This window comes from Bubalus kerabau, chromosome 9 (assembly GCF_029407905.1).
Source record: "Bubalus kerabau isolate K-KA32 ecotype Philippines breed swamp buffalo chromosome 9, PCC_UOA_SB_1v2, whole genome shotgun sequence".
Lineage (NCBI taxonomy): Eukaryota > Metazoa > Chordata > Mammalia > Artiodactyla > Bovidae > Bubalus > Bubalus kerabau.
In genome coordinates, this window is record NC_073632.1 from 38,784,775 (window position 1) to 38,804,068 (window position 19,294).

Sequence of the window (19,294 nt, forward strand, 5' to 3'; positions counted from 1 at the left end):
GACCCCATGGACTGTAGCCCACCAGGGTCCTCTTCCCATGGGGATTCTCCAGGCAAGAATATGGGAGTGAGTTGCCATGTGCTCCTCCAGGGGCTCTTCCCAACCCAGGGATAGAACCCAGATCTCCCACATTGCCAGCAGATTCTTTACTAGTTGAGATACCAGGGAAGAATGAAGTATTTGAGGGAGAGCCTTTACTTTCTAATTTCCATTGAAAAGTGTATTGTTTTCATATTTTGATGTTAATTGCTAGTGCTATTGAGCAAAATTAGATGAACTTTTTAAATATAATTGCAGAATTTAATATATTTTATGACTTTGTTCCTTTCTGATACATGAACTCTAAAAATATGATAAATTATTCTAAAAATTCCATGACTCCTTGAAAAATAGTCTGTTCTCTTTTTTTCAGAGTAAAGATCTAATATGATATTTAGATATAATATATGCTTGTTTTTCTTCTTGAAAGAGAAGAGTTGGCATGTCTAGTTTTCTTTTAGTACCCTTTATTTTCCCATCTTATTTCTTGTTTTTCACTATCTTCTCTCGAAGTACCAATATTTCTCCCCACATCCAATTCTCCCTAAGAAACCATTTTCTTCAGAAGCTGTTAACCTTGTTACACACAGCTCCTTGTTTCTTCTTTTAGTCAGAGCTGTGGGCTCCCAAAACCTGATCCATATTTAGCAATTGGTCATGCATTTTCACTTTCTATTTTCCAGGGGAGATTTTACAGTGCTTCTTCTCAGTATGCTCCTCCTCTTTTCTGTCACAGAATATCCTAAGTCTCTACTTTTTGTTTGTGGCAGTGAGAGCTCTATTGGAGTTTTATTATTCTACTTACAGATAACTTTGAGAATATAATGTCCTCTGTCTCCTAGAAAGGAGCTATGGGAGATCTGGTTGTGTGATTTCATTTGCTGACTTTGTTTTTATGGCTTTGTTTGAAAAGATGTAGGAGGGATTCATTATTAGATTACTATGTACAGGTTAATATTTTCAGTATATTTTATTTTTAAGTATATTGTCTTATGTAGGAGGGTAGCCATTTACTCTGTGCAGAAAAAGGGAAGAGTAGGAAAAATAAGCCTCCATTCCACAATTCATCTTTTCTCCCTACGTTTTTGGTGTCTGCTTTGTTTTGCTTTGCTTTTTTATTATTTCATTGTCAAGTTCATAATTCACAATCTGTTCTTTAATTAAACTCCCACAGTTGTTCAACATTATTTCTGTATAAAAAATGATTTTGTTTTATGTTTGCTTTTTACAATAGCTTTTTTGTTGAATATATGATTTTCTTTATTTTCTTGGATTTCTATCGTTTATATTCAAATTTTTCTTTTTGGTGCTGTAATCTTCTACATACTTCAAAATGTCTTATTTCAAAAATAAAATATGAAAAATTACTGGAGCTGACTGTGGCTCAGATCATGAACTCTGTATTGCCAAATTCAGACTTAAATTGAAGAAAGTAGGGAAAGCCACTAGACCATTCAGGTATGACCTATATCAAATCCCTTATGATTATACAGTGGAAGTGAGAAATAGATTTAAGGGCCTATATCTGATAGATAGAGTGCCTGATAAACTATGGAATGAGGTTCGTGACAATGTACAGGACACAAGGATCAAGACCATCCTCATGGAAAAGAAATACAAAAAAGTAAAATGGCTGTCTGGGGAGGTCTTACAAATAGCTGTGAAAAGAAGAGAAGCGAAAAGCAAAGGAGAAAAGGAAAGATATAAACATCTGAATGCAGAGTTCCAAAGAATAGCAGGAAGAGATAAGAAAGCCTTCTTCAGCGATCAGTGCAAAGAAATAGAGGAAAACAACGGAATGGGAAAGACTAGGGATCTCTTCAAGAAAATCAGAGATACCAAAGGAACATTTCATGCAAAGATGAGCTCGATAAAGGACAGAAATAGTATGGCCCTAACAGAAGCAGAAGATATTAAGAAGAGGTGGCAAGAATACACAGAAGAACTGTACAAAAAAGACCTTCATGACCCAGATAATCACAATGGTGTGATCACTGATCTAGAGCCAGACATCCTGGAATGTGAAGTCAAGTGGGCCTTAGAAAGCATCACTACGAACAAAGCTAGTGGAGGTGATGGAATTCCAGTTGAGCTATTCCAAATCCTGAAAGATGATGCTGTGAAAGTGCTGCACTCAATATGCCAACAAATTTGGAAAACTCTGCAGTGGCCACAGGACTGGAAAAGGTCAGTTTTCATTCTAATCCCAAAGAAAGGCAATGCCAAAGAATGCTCAAACTACCAAACAATTGCACTCATCTCAGACGCTAGTAAAGTAATGCTCAAAATTCTCCAAGCCAGGCTTCAGCAATATGTGAACCGTGAACTTCCTGATGTTCAAGCTGGTTTTAGAAAAGGCAGAGGAACCAGAGATCAAATTGCTAACATCCACTGGATCATAAAAAGCAACGGAGTTCCAGAAAAACATCTCTTTCTGCTTTATTGACTATGCCAAAGCCTTTGACTCTGTGGATCACAATAAACTGTGGAAAATTCTTCAAGAGATGGGAATATCAGACCACCTGATCTGCCTCTTGAGAAATTTGTATGCAGGTCAGTAAGCAACAGTTAAAACTGGACATGGAACAACAGACTGGTTCCAAATAGGAAAAGGAGTTTGTCTAGGCTGTATATTGTCACCCTGCTTATTTAACTTATATGCAGAGTACATCATGAGAAACGCTGGACTCGAAGAAACACAAACTGGAATCAAGATTGCCAAGAGAAATATCAATCACCTCAGATATGCAGATGACACCACCTTTATGGTAGAAAGTGAAGAGGAACTCAAAAGCCTCTTGATGAAAGTGAAAGTGGAGAGTGCAAAATTGGCTTAAAGCTCAACATTCAGAAAATGAAGATCATGGCATCTGGTCCCATCACTTCATGGGATATAGATGGGGAAACAGTGGAAACAGTGTCAGTCTTTATTTTTCTGGGCTCCAAAATCACTGCAGATGGTGACTGCAGCCATGTAATTAAAAGACGCTTACTCCTTGGAAGGAAAGTTATGACCAACCTAGATAGATATTCAAAAGCAGAGACATTACTTTGCCAACAAATGTTCGTCTAGTCAAGGTTATGGTTTTTCCTGTGGTCATGTATGGATGTGAGAGTTGGATTGTGAAGAAGGCTGAGCGCTGAAGAATTGATGCTTTTGAACTGTGGCGTTGGAGACGACATTTGAGAGTCCCTTGGACTGCAAGGAGATCGAACCAGTCCATTCTGAAGGAGATCAGCCCTGGGATTTCTTTGGAAGGAATGATGCTAAAGCTGAAACTCCAGTACTTTGGCCACCTCATTCAAAGAATTGACTCATTGGAAAAGACTCTGAGGCTGGGAGGGATTGGGGGCAGGAGGAGAAGGGGACAACAGAGGATGAGATGGCTGGATGGCATCACTGACTCGATGGACGTGAGTCTGGGTGAACTCTGGGAGTTGGTGATGGGCAGGGAGGCCTGGCATGCTGCGATTCATGGGGTCGCAAAGAGTTGGACACGACTGAGCGACTGATCTGATCTGATCTGATGTAAATTTAGGAAAAGTTTACTATAAAGTTCCCTGTCACCTTCTAGTTTTAAATGTTGGTATAGAGACATTTAAGACAGAATGACATTTTTCCCATAGTGATGATTTTATTTCTTCCCCTCATGCCCATAAGATTATTTTTCCCATTGAATTTCAGTATTTTAAAGATTGTTCTTGAGAGATGATTATTTTCTATCAATTTATTTCTTGAGTGTATGCCTTTAAAATATTTACATTGAGATCTGTACACCTAGAAGTTGTTATTCTATTAATTATGTTTGTTTTGTGTGTTTGTAGGGGTATTTTTCTCCTCTTAAGATTCCTAAGTATGTTTATGTTAGAGTTCCTTGGTTTTCGAATTGCCAAAGTGATCTTGAGAAAGAAGAATGGAACTGGAGGAATCAACCTGCCTGACTTCAGGCTCTACTACAAAGCCACAGTCATCAAGACAGTATGGTACTGGCACAAAGACAGAAATATTGATCAATGGAACAAAATTGAAAGCCCAGAGAAAAATCCACGCACATATGGACACCTTATCTTTGACAAAGGAGGCAAGAATATACAATGGATTAAAGACAATCTCTTTAACAAGTGGTGCTGGGAAACCTGGTCAACCACTTGTAAAAGAATGAAACTAGAACACTTTCTAACACCATACACAAAAATAAACTCAAAATGGATTAAAGATCTAAAAGTAAGACCAGAAACTATAAAACTCCTAGAGGAGAACATAGGCAAAACACTCTCCGACATACATCACAGCAGGATCCTCTATGACCCACCTCCCAGAATATTGGAAATAAAAGCAAAAATAAACAAATGGGACCTAATTAACCTTAAAAGCTTCTGTACATCAAAGGAAACTATTAGCAAGGTGAAAAGACAGCCTTCAGAATGGGAGAAAATAATAGCAAATGAAGCAACTGACAAACAACTAATCTCGAGAATATACAAGCAACTCCTACAGCTCAACTCCAGAAAAATAAATGACCCAATCAAAAAATGGGCCAAAGAACTAAATAGACATTTCTCCAAAGAAGACATACAGATGGCTAACAAACACATGAAAAGATGCTCAACATCACTCATTATCAGAGAAATGCAAATCAAAACCACTATGAGGTACCATTTCACACCAGTCAGAATGGCTGCGATCCAAAAGTCTACAAGTAATAAATGCTGGAGAGGGTGTGGAGAAAAGGGAACCCTCTTACACTGTTGGTGGGAATGCAAACTAGTACAGCCACTATGGAGAACAGTGTGGAGATTCCTTAAAAAACTGGAAATAGAACTGCCTTATGATCCAGCAATCTCACTGCTGGGCATACACACTGAGGAAACCAGAAGGGAAAGAGACACGTGTACCCCAATGTTCATCGCAGCACTGTTTGTAATAGCCAGGACATGGAAGCAACCTAGATGTCCATCAGCAGATGAATGGATAAGAAAGCTTTGGTACATATACACAATGGAGTATTACTCAGCCATTAAAAAGAATACATTTGAATCAGTTCTAATGAGGTGGATGAAACTGGAACCTATTATACAGAGTGAAGTAAGCCAGAAAGAAAAACACCAATACAGTATACTAACGCATATATATGGAATTTAGAAAGATGGTAACAATAACCCTGTGTACGAGACAGCAAAAGAGACACCGATGTATAGAACAGTCTTATGGACTCTGTGGGAGAGGAAGAGGGTGGGAAGATTTGGGAGAATGGCATTGAAACATGTAAAATATCATGTATGAAACGAGTTGCCAGTCCAGGTTCAATGCACGATACTGGATGCTTGGGGCTAGTGCACTGGGACGACCCAGAGGGATGGAATGGGGAGGGAGGAGGGAGGAGGGTTCAGGATGGGGAACACATGTATACCTGTGGCGGATTCATTTGGATATTTGGCAAAACTAATACAATTATGTAAAGTTTAAAAATAAAATAAAATTAAAATTAAAGAGTTCCTTGGTTTCCCTTTAATATCTATCACCTTTCAAAGCATTTTAATGTTATTTTTAATTTTCTATTTTCTTTTGTGTGATTTCACCATACTTATTTTAGTCTTACCTAATTCAATTTTATTTTCTTTTGAATCTACTTTTATTATTTTCATGATATCTAGCATCTCTTGTTTTATTTCAACTTTTTTTTAACTTTTACTTTTTATTTTATCAATTTCTTTCTTTAAAACTTTCATTCCTCCAATATATCACTCCTTGAGCTCATTTTATGGTATCATTATTTGTCCATTCTGGTGTCCTGTCATTCTGAAACTACAGAGCAAGATTTATTTAATCTCAGCGGAATCTTTAGGTAATTCATCTTGTGAATTTGTTTACCTATCTTTTGATAATGTCTTTCCACTTTTTCTTAAGTTTACATGCTCCAGTTCCATAATGATTTACTTAAGATTAGTATTCTTTAAAAAGCATCAACTCAACAGGGAAAGTGATTAAAAGGGAGAACTACAGAAATTTTAAATTTTATATTTTTGATATTAACTTTCTCCCCAGATGATTATTGCCCTGGAAAGAGTTCTATTGTTAGATTCCAGTAATTAGCAAGTTACTGTGCTTATCATAGGAATTCAGTTGTGATGATTTTGCAGCTGTATGATCCCTGCTGCTGCCCTTTTCATCTGCCTCATCAAAACAATCTGTCATATATGCTGAAAATAGAAATGCAATATTGATATGATTTCATCTCTCCTTACATACACTTTTTCATACCCTAGCCACTATATAGGTTCACTATTATCAAAATTGGTAGATGGAGTCTTCAAGACTTAAGTTTGAAAGTGTTAGTTACTCAGTCATGTCTGACTCTTTGTGTCCCTGTGGACTGTAGCCCGCCAGGCTCCTCTCTTCATGGGATTCACCGGGCAAGAATCCTGGAGTGGGTTGCCATTTCCTTCTCCAAGGGATCATCCCAAAGTAGGGATCAAACCCATGTTTCTTACATCTCCTGCATTGGCAAGCAGATTCTTTACCACTAGCACCACCTGAGAAGCTCACAAGACTTAACAACCGCTTAACTACTCCTACTGAAGTGTGTACCCACCTGAATTGTATTGAGCTACATACGTATTTTCAACAGGCTCTTTGTATATGTCCAAATTTATAACACTGGGATATTTTTCTTCATAGTTTATAGTCTCGAATTCTAAATTTTTCTGCTTTTTAAAAATATAAACTTCCTTATTTTCACTTTTTTGTTGGTTTCAGAAAATTTCAAGAATAGCAGAGAAGACTGTACTTGTCTTCATGCTGCCATTTTATCAGACTGCTTTGCAATGATTTTGATGGCTCAGTGAACTTTATTAGATGTCTAATCATTTCAATATTTACCTTGGATCTCAAGGTTGGAATCAGAAACAAATGTCTTAACAGATTTTTTCACTCTCAATTCTTGAATCTTATCTATACTCAGGCCTTTGACAAGTTTCACTACAGCCTTATAACATCAATAAATAGATGTATGTCTATTTTAAATTCTATCACTTGATTTTAGAAGATATACCAGTACTATTTATTAATCAATTACTGTAAACAGCCTGTCATTTTCCAAAAAGTTTTCTTAAACCCTGTTTAATAAATTAAACCAAGCATATTTTCTATATAAAACTTCATAATGTTTTAATTAAAATAAGTTTCATAATTATAATAAAACATAAGTTTAACATAACTAAAATAAAATTTAATTTAAAGTAACTTTTAAAATTAAAGAGAAAACATTATTCCCAACAGAATTATTATCATTATCAGAAATTATATAGTAAGAAATTAAACATTTGTTTCTGCATTTAATTTTACATTATTTTAAGTAAATAGTTAAGATTAAAGTGATGTAATTAAACTTTGCTGCAGCTATCTCACAATGTTTTAAAAATAAAAAGCCTAAAAAATGCTTTCTTCTCTATTTAAAATCATTTTCATCCTAATCTACAAGAGCAATGCAAATAAATGTTTTCCTTTAATTTTGTGTACCTTAAGATGCTTCTTAACATTGCCAGTTTTGCAGTTTATAGGAAGAAGAGCCACTTAAAGTATCAACTTTAAAACAAAATTTAATATGACCCTTGTCACCACAGCTGGGAAAAGGAACAAACACTTAAGCGACCATGTTAAAAAGTCATTTATTAAACCATTCATTTCCTTAGAAATACAGGAAATGAAATGCAAACAAACTAACTCAATATAGGTTTTTAATCTAGGCCTCAGCAGTCTGTATATTAAGAAGGAAAATTTTATTGCTACTCCAGTGATGTGAACAAGAATAGTAAACTTATCAATAAAGAAATGTGTATAAAGGATGACACTCATTATATTTTCAATATAAAGTGTCATAAAATATAATACAGATAAATATTTTGTAACTTGGCCAGAACCTAATACATAGCAAAGGCCCTAGGACTAGAGAAGAAATATCCAGATGAAATCTATTTTTTCACTGATATCATAGTCTAGTGCAATTAGTTCAATTACTGTGAAATTAAACTATTTCTAAATTCTTGCTAATTTATCTTTTATTAAATTTCTCAATTGGAGAGAGACTATTATATAAGCACATGTAAATAAAAATAACCCTATTATTTATTTTTATAATTGGTAAACAGTAAACAAAAATAAATCTAGAAATCAGGTCATAGGATATACTTCTTCATTTATTTTCTGCCTTTATTGAATTTGCAACACACTCTATTTAGGAATGAACACTTTCACATTCCTGGTTACTTAGTCAAGGTTAACTAAGATAAGGGGCTTCCCTGGTGACTCAATGGCAAAGAATCCACCTGCCAATGCAGGAGACACGGGTTCAATCCCTGACTCAAGAATATCCCCTGGAGAAGGAAATGGCAACCCGCTCCAATATTCTTGCCTGGGAAATCTCATGGACAGAGGAGCCTGAAGGGCTACAGTCCATGGGGTCACAAAAGAGTTGGACACAACTTAGCAAGTAAACAACAACTAAGATGACAAGTGAGTAATTAATGCATGCAATATGTCAGGACAGATACACAGAACATATTTTTGAAGATTATTTGAAGTATGTTATACTGCTGACTGCATTCTCAGTATATATCTGTGTGTGTTGTGCACATAGGTAATATGGAAAACTTAAATACCAGCTCTTCATTTCAAAAGACAATTTTAGGTAAACAATAAGGGTATGACAAACCTAGACAGCATAGTAAAAGCAGAGACATCACTTTACTGATAAAAGCCCATATAGTCAAAGCTGTGGTTTTATTAGTACCCATGCAAGGATGTAAGAGTTGGACCATAAAGAAGGCTGAGCATGAAAGAGTTGATGCTTTCAAACTGTGGTGCTGGAGAAGATTCTAGAGAGTCCCTTGGACTGTTCGGAAATCAAACCAGTCAGTCTTAAAGGAAATTAACCCTGAATATTCATTGGAAGGACTGATGCTGAATTTCCAATACTTTGGCCACCTGATGTGAAGAGTTGACTCATTGGAAAAGACCCTGATGCTGGGAAAGATTGAAGGTAGGAGGAGAAGGGGACAACAGAGGATGAGGTTGTTGGATGGCATCACCAATTCATGGACGTGAATTTGAGCCAAATCCGGGAGATTGTGCAGGACAGGAAAATCTGGCACATTGCAGTCCAGGCAGTGGCAATGAGTTGGACACTACTTAGTGACTAAACAACACCTCCTCAAAGTAAAAAGCTATTGAATTTACTAAGTCTTAGGCAGAACTCTCAATAATAAGATGCTTCTTTCAAAGTCAAAATTAGTAATTTATAAATCATCCAACAATGAAACAATAATATATAAATTTAAAGAACAGATATTAACACATAGTTTCTAAAAAAATACAAATATGGCAAAAAATGATTTATTAAACTATCATAGGTATAAAATATTCACTAATGCTTAAATGGAAAATATAGTCCTTTTGATGAAAGATTTTATTTTATTTTTGTTATTTTTGTTTTTTTTTTAATTTTATTTTTAAACTTTACATAATTGTATTAGTTTTGCCAAATAAGATTTTAAAAACAGGGTTAGGACCTGCAAAGTGGGTATCTAAGCTTGAATATTCAAATGAAATCTGGAGAACAGGGCCCATGTGCTTTATGGTTATTTCTTATGATTAGAGAAAATCATTAGGGAGACTTTATCTGAACCAGTCCTGAAAAACATGGATACAATTTTAATAGGCAGAGAAAAATGAAAACTCTATTCCAGGCTGACTAAATAACAAGAGTAGAAGGTCTAGAAGCAATAAAAACAGGGAATTACAGCAAATACTGAAGGCTAAAGGTCCCCAGATTCCAACTGCAAAAAAAGAGCAGCCTGGAGATTAGGGTTACAACCAAAGCAGAGGTCTTAGAGTTGAGATGACTGGAAAATTGTTAAAGTGTTCACTAAGTATCAAAGATGGAATTTTATATAAGACTAAGTAAAAGCTTATTTTCACACATGTTGAATTTAAGGAGGCAGGAGATCATATACTTAAAAAAGCATATACTTTGTCCATAAACTACTAAAGAACTAAATATTCACCTGAAATAAAGACCTTCAGCTATTTGCTTCTATTATTTTCATAAACAAACCTCTCTATAAGGTTAAACTTTTTAAAACTGTGTTTAAGCATTTGTAACATTGAAAAACTAGATTTGATAGTAATGTTCCTGAAAATGATGCTTTGCTATAGATTCGTGAACTGATGAAACAAACAAACCCATAGATAAATGGTTCTTAAAAAATGAGGGGACATGAAAATAGTCATCAAAGATGGAAGAGAATTGAGACAACATGTTGCTTTGGAGAAAAAGTGAGAAAACACCTGAGTGAAGTTAAGGCCTTCCAATGTTGTGAAACATCAGTGAATAAAGTAGAAATTGGAGAAAAGGCATCAGTGGGCTGTTAGAAAGTGTGTAATGCAGGAAGAGAAGCTTCATTATGTTTGGAAATCAAATAAATGGCAGTTATAAGATGAAATTCTTCAGAGCAGGTAGCATCAGAGGAATATTAATTCAATTAGAAAAACTATGAGTGAGAATAATTCATCAACTATCCTAGTTGGGCAGCACTTCAGTGACATGGAAGTTTACTTCATTTCTACCACCCACCCCAATGGTGAGCCGATTTCAGTGTTAACTAATATGATTTCCCAGGCCTACTGGATTAGAAAATTACATTCTGAAAATTAATTTTAATACCACAAGTATTGCATGAAGTCAAGTTTGGGAAATTCATTGTACTTGATTTTGGAATAGTTACTGTTTATATATGATTACAGTGTATAGATATACTGTATATATATCATATAGATAACTGTGTGCTCATGTTTGGTCTTATCTATGTGTAAAATGTTTTAAGTAAACTAATATAAGCAGAGGGACGGACACACAAAGCATTTAGAAAATATTTACCTATGCATTTATTTAATTAGTAACACAAATGTGTTATCCTGGAGACTTGCTTTAAAATAATATATGTATTTGTAAGGCCTACTCAGACAACCCTTGTGCCCTTTTTGCATTTCTTTTTCTTGGGGATGATCTTAATCACTGCCTCCTATACAATGTCACGAACCTCCATCCAAAGTTCTTCAGGCACTCTGTCTATCAGATCTAATCCCTTATATCTATTTGTCACTTCCACTGCATAATTTAAGCGATTTGATTTAGGTCAACTTGAAAAATCTAGTGGTTTTCTCTACTGTCTTCAATTTAAGTCTGAAATGGCAACCCACTCCAGTATTCTTACCTGGAGAATCCCAGGGACAGGGGAGCCTGGTAGACTGCCGTCTATGGGGTCGCACTGAGTCGGACACGACTGAAGCGACTTAGCAGCAGCAGCAGCAACACAAATGTGTTATCCTGGAGACTTGCTTTAAAATAATACATGTATTTGTCAGGCCTACTCAGACAACTCTTGTGCCCTTTTGCATTTCTTTTTCTTGGGGATGGTCTTAATCACTGCCTCCTATACAATGTCACGAACCTCCATCCAAAGTTCTTCAGGCACTCTGTCTATCAGATCTAATCCCTTGTATCTATTTGTCACTTCCACTGCATAATGGTAAGCGACTTGATTTAGGTCATACCTGAATAATCTAGTGGTTTTCTCTACTGTCTTCAATTTAAGTCTGAAATGGCAACCCACTCCAGTAGTATTGCCTGGAAAACCCCACGTACAGCGGAGCCTGATAGGCTACACTTCACGGGGCTGCAAAAGATCTGGACACGACTGAGGAGTCACATTTTAGCAATAAGGAGTTCATGATCTGAGCCACAGTCAGCTCCCAGACTTCTTTTTGCTGACTGTATAGAGCTTCTCCATCTTTGGCTGCAAAGAATGTAATCATCTGATTTTGGTATTGACCATCTGGTGATGTCCATGTGTAGAGTCTTCTCTTGTGTTGTTGGAAGAAGGTGTTTGCTATGACCAGTGTGTTCTCTTGGCAAAACTCTATTAGACTTTGCCCTGCTTCATTCTGTTCTATAAGGCCAAATTTGCCTGTTATTCCAGGTATCTCTTACTTCCTGCTTTTGCATTCCAGTCCCCTATAATGAAAATGACATCTTTTGGGGGTTTTAGTTCTAAGATCTTGTAGGTCTTTATAGAACAGTTCAACTTCAGTGTCTTCAGCATTACTGGTTGGGGCAGAGACTTGGATTACTGTGATATTGAATGGCTTGCCTTGCAAATGCTGTCAAGGCTGCATATTGTCACCCTGCTTAGTTAACCTATATGCATAGTACATCATGAGAAATACTGAGCTAGATGAGGCACAAGCTGGAATCCAGATTGCCGGGAGAAATATCAATAACCTCAGATATGCAGATGACACCACCCTTATGGCAGAAAGCAAAGAAGAACTAAAGAGCATCTTTATTAATGTGAAAGAGAAGAGTGAAAAGGTTGGTTTAAAATTCAACACTCAGAAAAGTAAGATCATGGCATGCAGTCCCATCACTTCATGGCAAATAGATGGGGAAACAATGGAAACAGTGAGAGACTTTATTTTGGGGGGCTTCAAAATCACTACAGGTGGTGACTGCAGCCATGAAATTAAAAGACGCTTGCTCCTTGGAAAGAAAGTTATGACGAACCTAGACAGCATATTAAAAGCAGAGACATTACTTTGCCAACAAGGTCTGTCTAGTCAAAGCTATGGCTTTCACAGTAGTAATGTATGGATGTGAGAGTTGGACTATAAAGAAAGCTGAGCACCGAAGAATTGATGCTTTTGAACTATGGTGTTGTAGAAGACTCTTGAGATTCCCTTGGACTGCAAGGAGATCCAACCAGTCAATACTAAAGGAAATCAGTCCAGAATATTCATTGGAAGGACTCATGCTGAAGTTGAAACTCCAATCCTTTGGCCACCTGATGCGAAGAACTGACTCACTACACCCTAATACTAGGAAAGTTTGAAGGCAGGAGGAGAAGGGGATGACAGAGGATGAGATGGTTGGGTGGCATCACCAACTTGATGGGCATGAGTTTGAGCAAGATCCAGGAGTTGGTGATGGACAGGGAAGCCTGACATGCTGTAGTCCACAGGGTCACAAAGAATCGGACATGACTGAGCGACTGAACTGAATTGACTGAATATATGTATATATAATAAATATAGGATATATATATTCAGAATCAGAAAACACAAAATGTTATAATAAACATACACACACAACTTTGTATAGGGTCTCATTATTCTACCCATATTTGGCTAAGCAAAATATTTATATCTTTTAAAATTATAGACACATATTACTTAATATTCAATATCAACTTTCTCATTTTTATCATATAAACAAATATTATTTTTAATTGTGTCCTGATTTTTATATGTGCATTATTGTTTATCTCATGAGTATACCATGAGTGCAGCTTATATTAACTATTCTCAGGCTTTTATTCTGAACAAGAACCATTTAATATAATAGCTTATTCTTGTCAATATTTAAGAATAGAATTTATCTGACAATATAACCATGAGAATCAAATTAATTTATAATGTTCTTCTAAAAGATCTTATAATAACTTAGCAAATTTAAACTATGTGTACTATTGCTACCTTTATATCTTAATGAAATGATATTGCTTTTGGTTGACTTAAAGGTATCTTTTCTTGCTAAATATAAGAGAAAAAAGACAGCAAGTCTCAGAGATGCAGGTGGTAAGGTCACAGAGATCACATTAACTGACCAAATGTGTGGCGTTTTTTTTCTCTTGAGCTTTCTGATACTTCCATCAATATTCTGAAAATAAATAAATATGCCATTTATCCTGGAGAGACAAATCTTTTCTTGACAATTTTGGTTTAAGTCAAACTTGCATTTGTCTTAATCCAAGTCATTGTTCAAAAGTTAACCTTTCTGACAAAACTTCCATGAATCTACCATACAAGATAATAAGTCTCCCACTCCATCATTCTCTATCTCCTTATTCTGCTTAACTTTTCTCCTTAAATATTTCACTTCCTCTTAAAGTTAAACTGACACCACAGAAACAACAACAAAAAAGATCATAAGAGATCATTACAAACAACTACATATCGATAAAATGGAAAAATTCTTAGAAAAGTACAATATCCCAAGAATGAACAAGGAAGAAATAGAAAATATGAACAGATAATTTGCCAGTAATGAAACTGAATCAGTACTTTAGAAAAATCCTAACAAACAATAGTCGAGGACCAGATGGCTTTACAACTAAATTCTACCAAGTGTTTGGAGAATAGTTAACACATGTCCTCAAATTATTTTGAAAACTGCAGAAGAAGGAATGCTTCTGGACCTATTCTACAAGACCAGCATCACCCAGATAAAGATATCGCAGATGAAAATTATAGGCCAGTATCAGAGAAGGCAATGGCACCCCACTCCAGTACTCCTGCCTGGGAAATCCCATGGATGGAGGAGCCTGGTAGGCTACAGTCCATGGGGTCGTGAAGAGTCAGACATGACTGAGCAACTTCACTTTCACTTCTCACTTTCATGCATTGGAGAAGGAAATGGCAACCCACTCCAGTGTTCTTGCCTGGAGAATCCCAGGGTCTGGGGAGCCTGGTGAGCTGCCGTCTCTGGGGTCACACAGAGTCGGACACGACTGAAGTGATTTAGCAGCATCAGCATCATTGATATACACAGATGCAAAAATCTTCAACAGGATATTAGCAAACCGAATCCAAAAATGCATTTAAGGACCATAAATCTGATCAAGTGAGATTTATCTACAAATCAATCAGTGTGACATGTCACATTAAAAAACTGAAGAATTAAAAAACATGATAATTTCAGTAGAGGCAGAAAAATATTTTGACAGAATTCAACACAAATTTATGATAAACACTTTCCAGAAAGTGGGTGTAGGAGGAACATACCTCACCATAATAAAGCCTATATATGACAAAAATACAGCTAACATCATACTCAATGGTGAAAAGCAGAAAGCATTTCCTCTAAGATCAGGAACAAGACAAGGATGTCCACTCTCACCATTTTTACCCAACAAAGTATTGAAAGTCCTAGCCACAGCAGTCAGACTTAAGAAAAAGAAATAAAAAGAATCCAAATTGGAAAAGAAGTAAAATTGTCACTGTTCACAGATAACAAGACACTATACACTGGAAATCTTAAACACATCACCATAAAACTACTAGAGCTCATTGATGAATTTGGTAAAGTTTCAGGATGCAAAATTAATATACAGAAATCTGTTGTAATTTTATACACTAACAACAAGGTCAGAAAGAGAAATTAAGGAAACAATCCCACTAACCATCACATCAAAAACAATAAAATACTACGGATGAATTTATCTAAGGAAGCAAAATATCTGAAAAATGATAATACATTGATGAATGAAAGAAAGTAAAGATGACATAAACAGTTAGAAAAATATACTGTGTTCATGGATTGGAAGAATTGATATTGTTTCAATGACCAGACTACTCAAGGCAATTTGCAGATTCAATGCAATCCCTATCAAAAGAAGGGCATTATTTTTTTCACAGAATTAAAACAAATAATTCTAAAATTTGTATGTAAACACAAAAGACCCCAACACAATCTTGATAAATAAGAACATACCTGGAGGAAACATGCTCCCTGAGTTCAGACTATACTACAAAGCTATCATAGTCAAAACAGCATGATGATAACACAGAAGCAGGCATATAGATCCGTGGAAGAGAGCAGAGAGTCCAGAAGTTAACACATGTGCTTATGGCCAATTAACCTACAGCAAAGAAGGCAAGAAAGTAAAATGGAGAAAAGACAGTCTCTTCAATAAATTGTGCTGGGAAAACTTGATAGCTACATGCAAAAGAGTGAAATTAGAATATTTTCTAATGTCATATGCAAAAATAAGCTCAAAATGGATTAAAAACCAAACTGTAAGACCAGAAACCATAAAACTCCTAGAGAGAAACATAGGCAGAACACTCTTTGACATAAATCATAGCACTATTTTTTGGATCTGTTTCCTATAGTAATAAAAATAAAAACAAAAAAATAAACAAATGATACCCAATTTAACTTTAAAGGTTTTGTAAAGTGAAGGAAACCTTTAAAAAAAAAAAAAGCTAAAAGACATCCCAAGAAATGGGAGAAAATATTTGCAAATGACACTTCCAACAAGGAATTATTTTCCAAAATATACAGACAATGCATACAGTTCAATATCAAAAACAAACCACCCAGTCAAAAAATGGCTATTTGTGTTTGGGGAACAAGAATAGAGCTCTCAAGAGCTGTATGAGTCAGCACATACATGGAACTGAATTTTCAGGGAAAAAAAAAAAAAGAGAGAGAGAGAAGCACAAGACATGCTTAAGAAAATAATGATCTAGAGCTTCACTGGTGGCCCAGGGGTAAAGAATCCACGTGCCAATGCAGGAGACACAGGTTCTACCCCGGGTCTGGGAAGATCTCATGCTACCTGGAAACCACCTCACGTGCTGCATTTACTGAGCCTGTGCTCTGGAGTTTCGGAGCCACCACCACTCACTCAAGTGCCACGACTACTGAAGCCCAAGTGCACTGGAGCTCACGCTCGGTAACAGGAGAAACCACCACAATGGGAAGCATGCAAATCACAGTGAAGGGTCGCCCCTGTTCACACAACTAGAGACAGTCCACACAGAGCAACGAAGACTCAGTACAGCCCAAGATAAATAAATAAATAACTTTTTAAAGAAAATAATGATGCAGAATTTTTCAAAATTAATGAAAGACAACAAACCACAACACCCAAGTAGGTCAGAAATACTCACACAGGAAAGAAAAGACACAAAAAGCAACTATGAAGAATGAAGGAAGCCTGACTGACTACAAAAACCATGAGGAAAATTCCAAGTATGGTAGAAATATTCTGTCAGTTTCTTGGCACCATTTTCAAGAATAATTTGACCATATATATGGTCAAATATATACCTCTACATTTAAGAGATAAAATTGAAAATAAGAGAGAGAGAAAGAGAATCATCACAGTGATTAAATATAATCCACTGCCTGTATTTGTAAAAGACATTTCAGGGAAATATATCCACGGTCATTTGTAACTAGTAGTTGCAATAGACAATATGATCCACACAACCTAAAATATTTACTATCCTGCTCTTTATAGGTTTGCTAAAATCTACTGCAGAGAATAAAACTATTTTTTAATGCAAAAAGTGGCTTAAATAAATAAAGAGTTTCTTTGTCTCACATCCACAAAGTCTTACTTTTGACTATTCAAATCTCCTAATGTAGCAGTCATCATTCTCAGGACTCACTCAATCCCACATTCTGCTTACTTCTCCAGAACTGGTTCACATGACTGTTTCAAACTGCAAGTGAGTCTGTGATGTGGCATCTTCTGAGCTGGGTGCTTACTACGGCAAACATTTTTTTTAGGTCAAAAATTAGAAAAGGGAGAAAATATATTTTTGAGTAGCTTGCAGAGTATACTATAATTTCATATCACATTGCATTTTTCAAATATCATGGATTACATAGTAACATTGGAGTTTATGTAAGGGATAAAAATTAAAATCTCAAAATCAAAATGTGCCAAATATTTTGTCTGATGTTATTGCCATAAAATAAAACAAAGGCCCAACTTAAAAAACCTACAATTATTTGTAAATTAGAGAAACTAATCTCTAAAATTTGGGTCAACAAAAATGACAGTATTGCATTCCATGACCAATAAAGGGAAACAATTATAACACATTTCAAACATGGCATTAAAGTTGTATTCAGATGAACAAATCTGTAAATGCTTTATTAATATGTGTAAAAGACTATGTAATAAAACATGCTGTAAAAGCAAATAAATCTTGGACTTCCCTGGTGGTGTAGTGGATAAGAATCTGCCTGCCAATACAGAGGACATGGGTTTGATCCCTGGTGTGGAAAGATTCCACATGCCTCGGAGCAACTGAGCTTGTACGCCGTAACTACTGAAGCTGCACACTCTGAGGCCCATGAGACACAACTAATGAGCCCTTGTGCCTGAAGCCTGCATGCCCTAGAGCCAGCAAGTTACAATTATTGAGCCAGTGTGTTGCAACTGCTGCTGCTGCTAAGTCACTTCAGTCATGTCCCACTCTGTGCCACCCATAGACGGCAGCCCACCAGGCTCCCCCGTCCCTGGGATTCTCCAGGCAAGAACACTGGAGTGGGTTGCCACGTCCTTCTCCAATGCATGAAAGGAAAAGTGAAAGTGAAGTCACACAGTTGTGTCTGACTCTTAGCGACCCCATGGACTGCAGCCTACCAGGCTCCTCCACGCATGGGATTTTCCAGGCGAGAGTACTGGAGTGCGGTGCCATTGCCTTCTCTGTGTTGCAACTACTGAAGCCCATGCGCCTAGAGTCCATGCTCTATAGAGAGAGAAGCTATGATAATGACAAGCCTGTACATCACAACTAGAGAGTAACTTCCACTCTCCCCAGCTAGAGAAAGCCTGCAGGCAGCAATGAAGACCCAGCACAGCCAAAAAAGTAAATAAGTAAGTAAAAATGTAGCAGTGGGACTTCCCTGGTGGCTCAGATGGTAAAGAATTGAATCTGCCTGCAATGCTGGAGACCCAGGTTCGATCCCTTGATTGGGAAGATCCCCTGGAGAAGAGAATGGCTACCCACTCTAGTATTCTTGCCTGGAGAACTCCATGGACCAGAGGAGCCTGGTGGGCTACACTCCATGGAGTTGCAGAGTCAGGTACAACTGAGTGACTAACTCTTAAGTGAAAGTGGAGAGTGAAAAAGTTGGCTTAAAGCTCAACATTCAGAAAACGAAGATCATGGCATCCGGTCCCATAACTTCATGGGAAATAGATGGGGAAACAGTGGAAACAGTGTCAGACTTTGTTTTGGGGGGCTCCAAAATCACTGCAGATGGTGACTGCAGCCATGAAATTAAAAGACGTTTACTCTTTGGAAGGAAAGTTATGACCAACCTAGATAGCATATTCAAAAGCAGAGACATTACTTTGCCAACAAAGGTTCATCTAGTCAAGGCTATGGTTTTTCCTGTGGTCATGTATGGATGTGAGAGTTGAACTGTGAAGGCTGAGCGCCGAAGAATTGATGCTTTTGAACTGTGGTGTTGGAGAAGACTCTTGAGAGTCCCTTGGACTGCAAGGAGATCCAACCAGTCCATCCTGAAGGAGATCAGCCCTGGGATTTCTTTGGAAGGAATGATGCTAAAGCTGAAACTCCAGTACTTTGGCCACCTCATGCGAAGAGTTGACT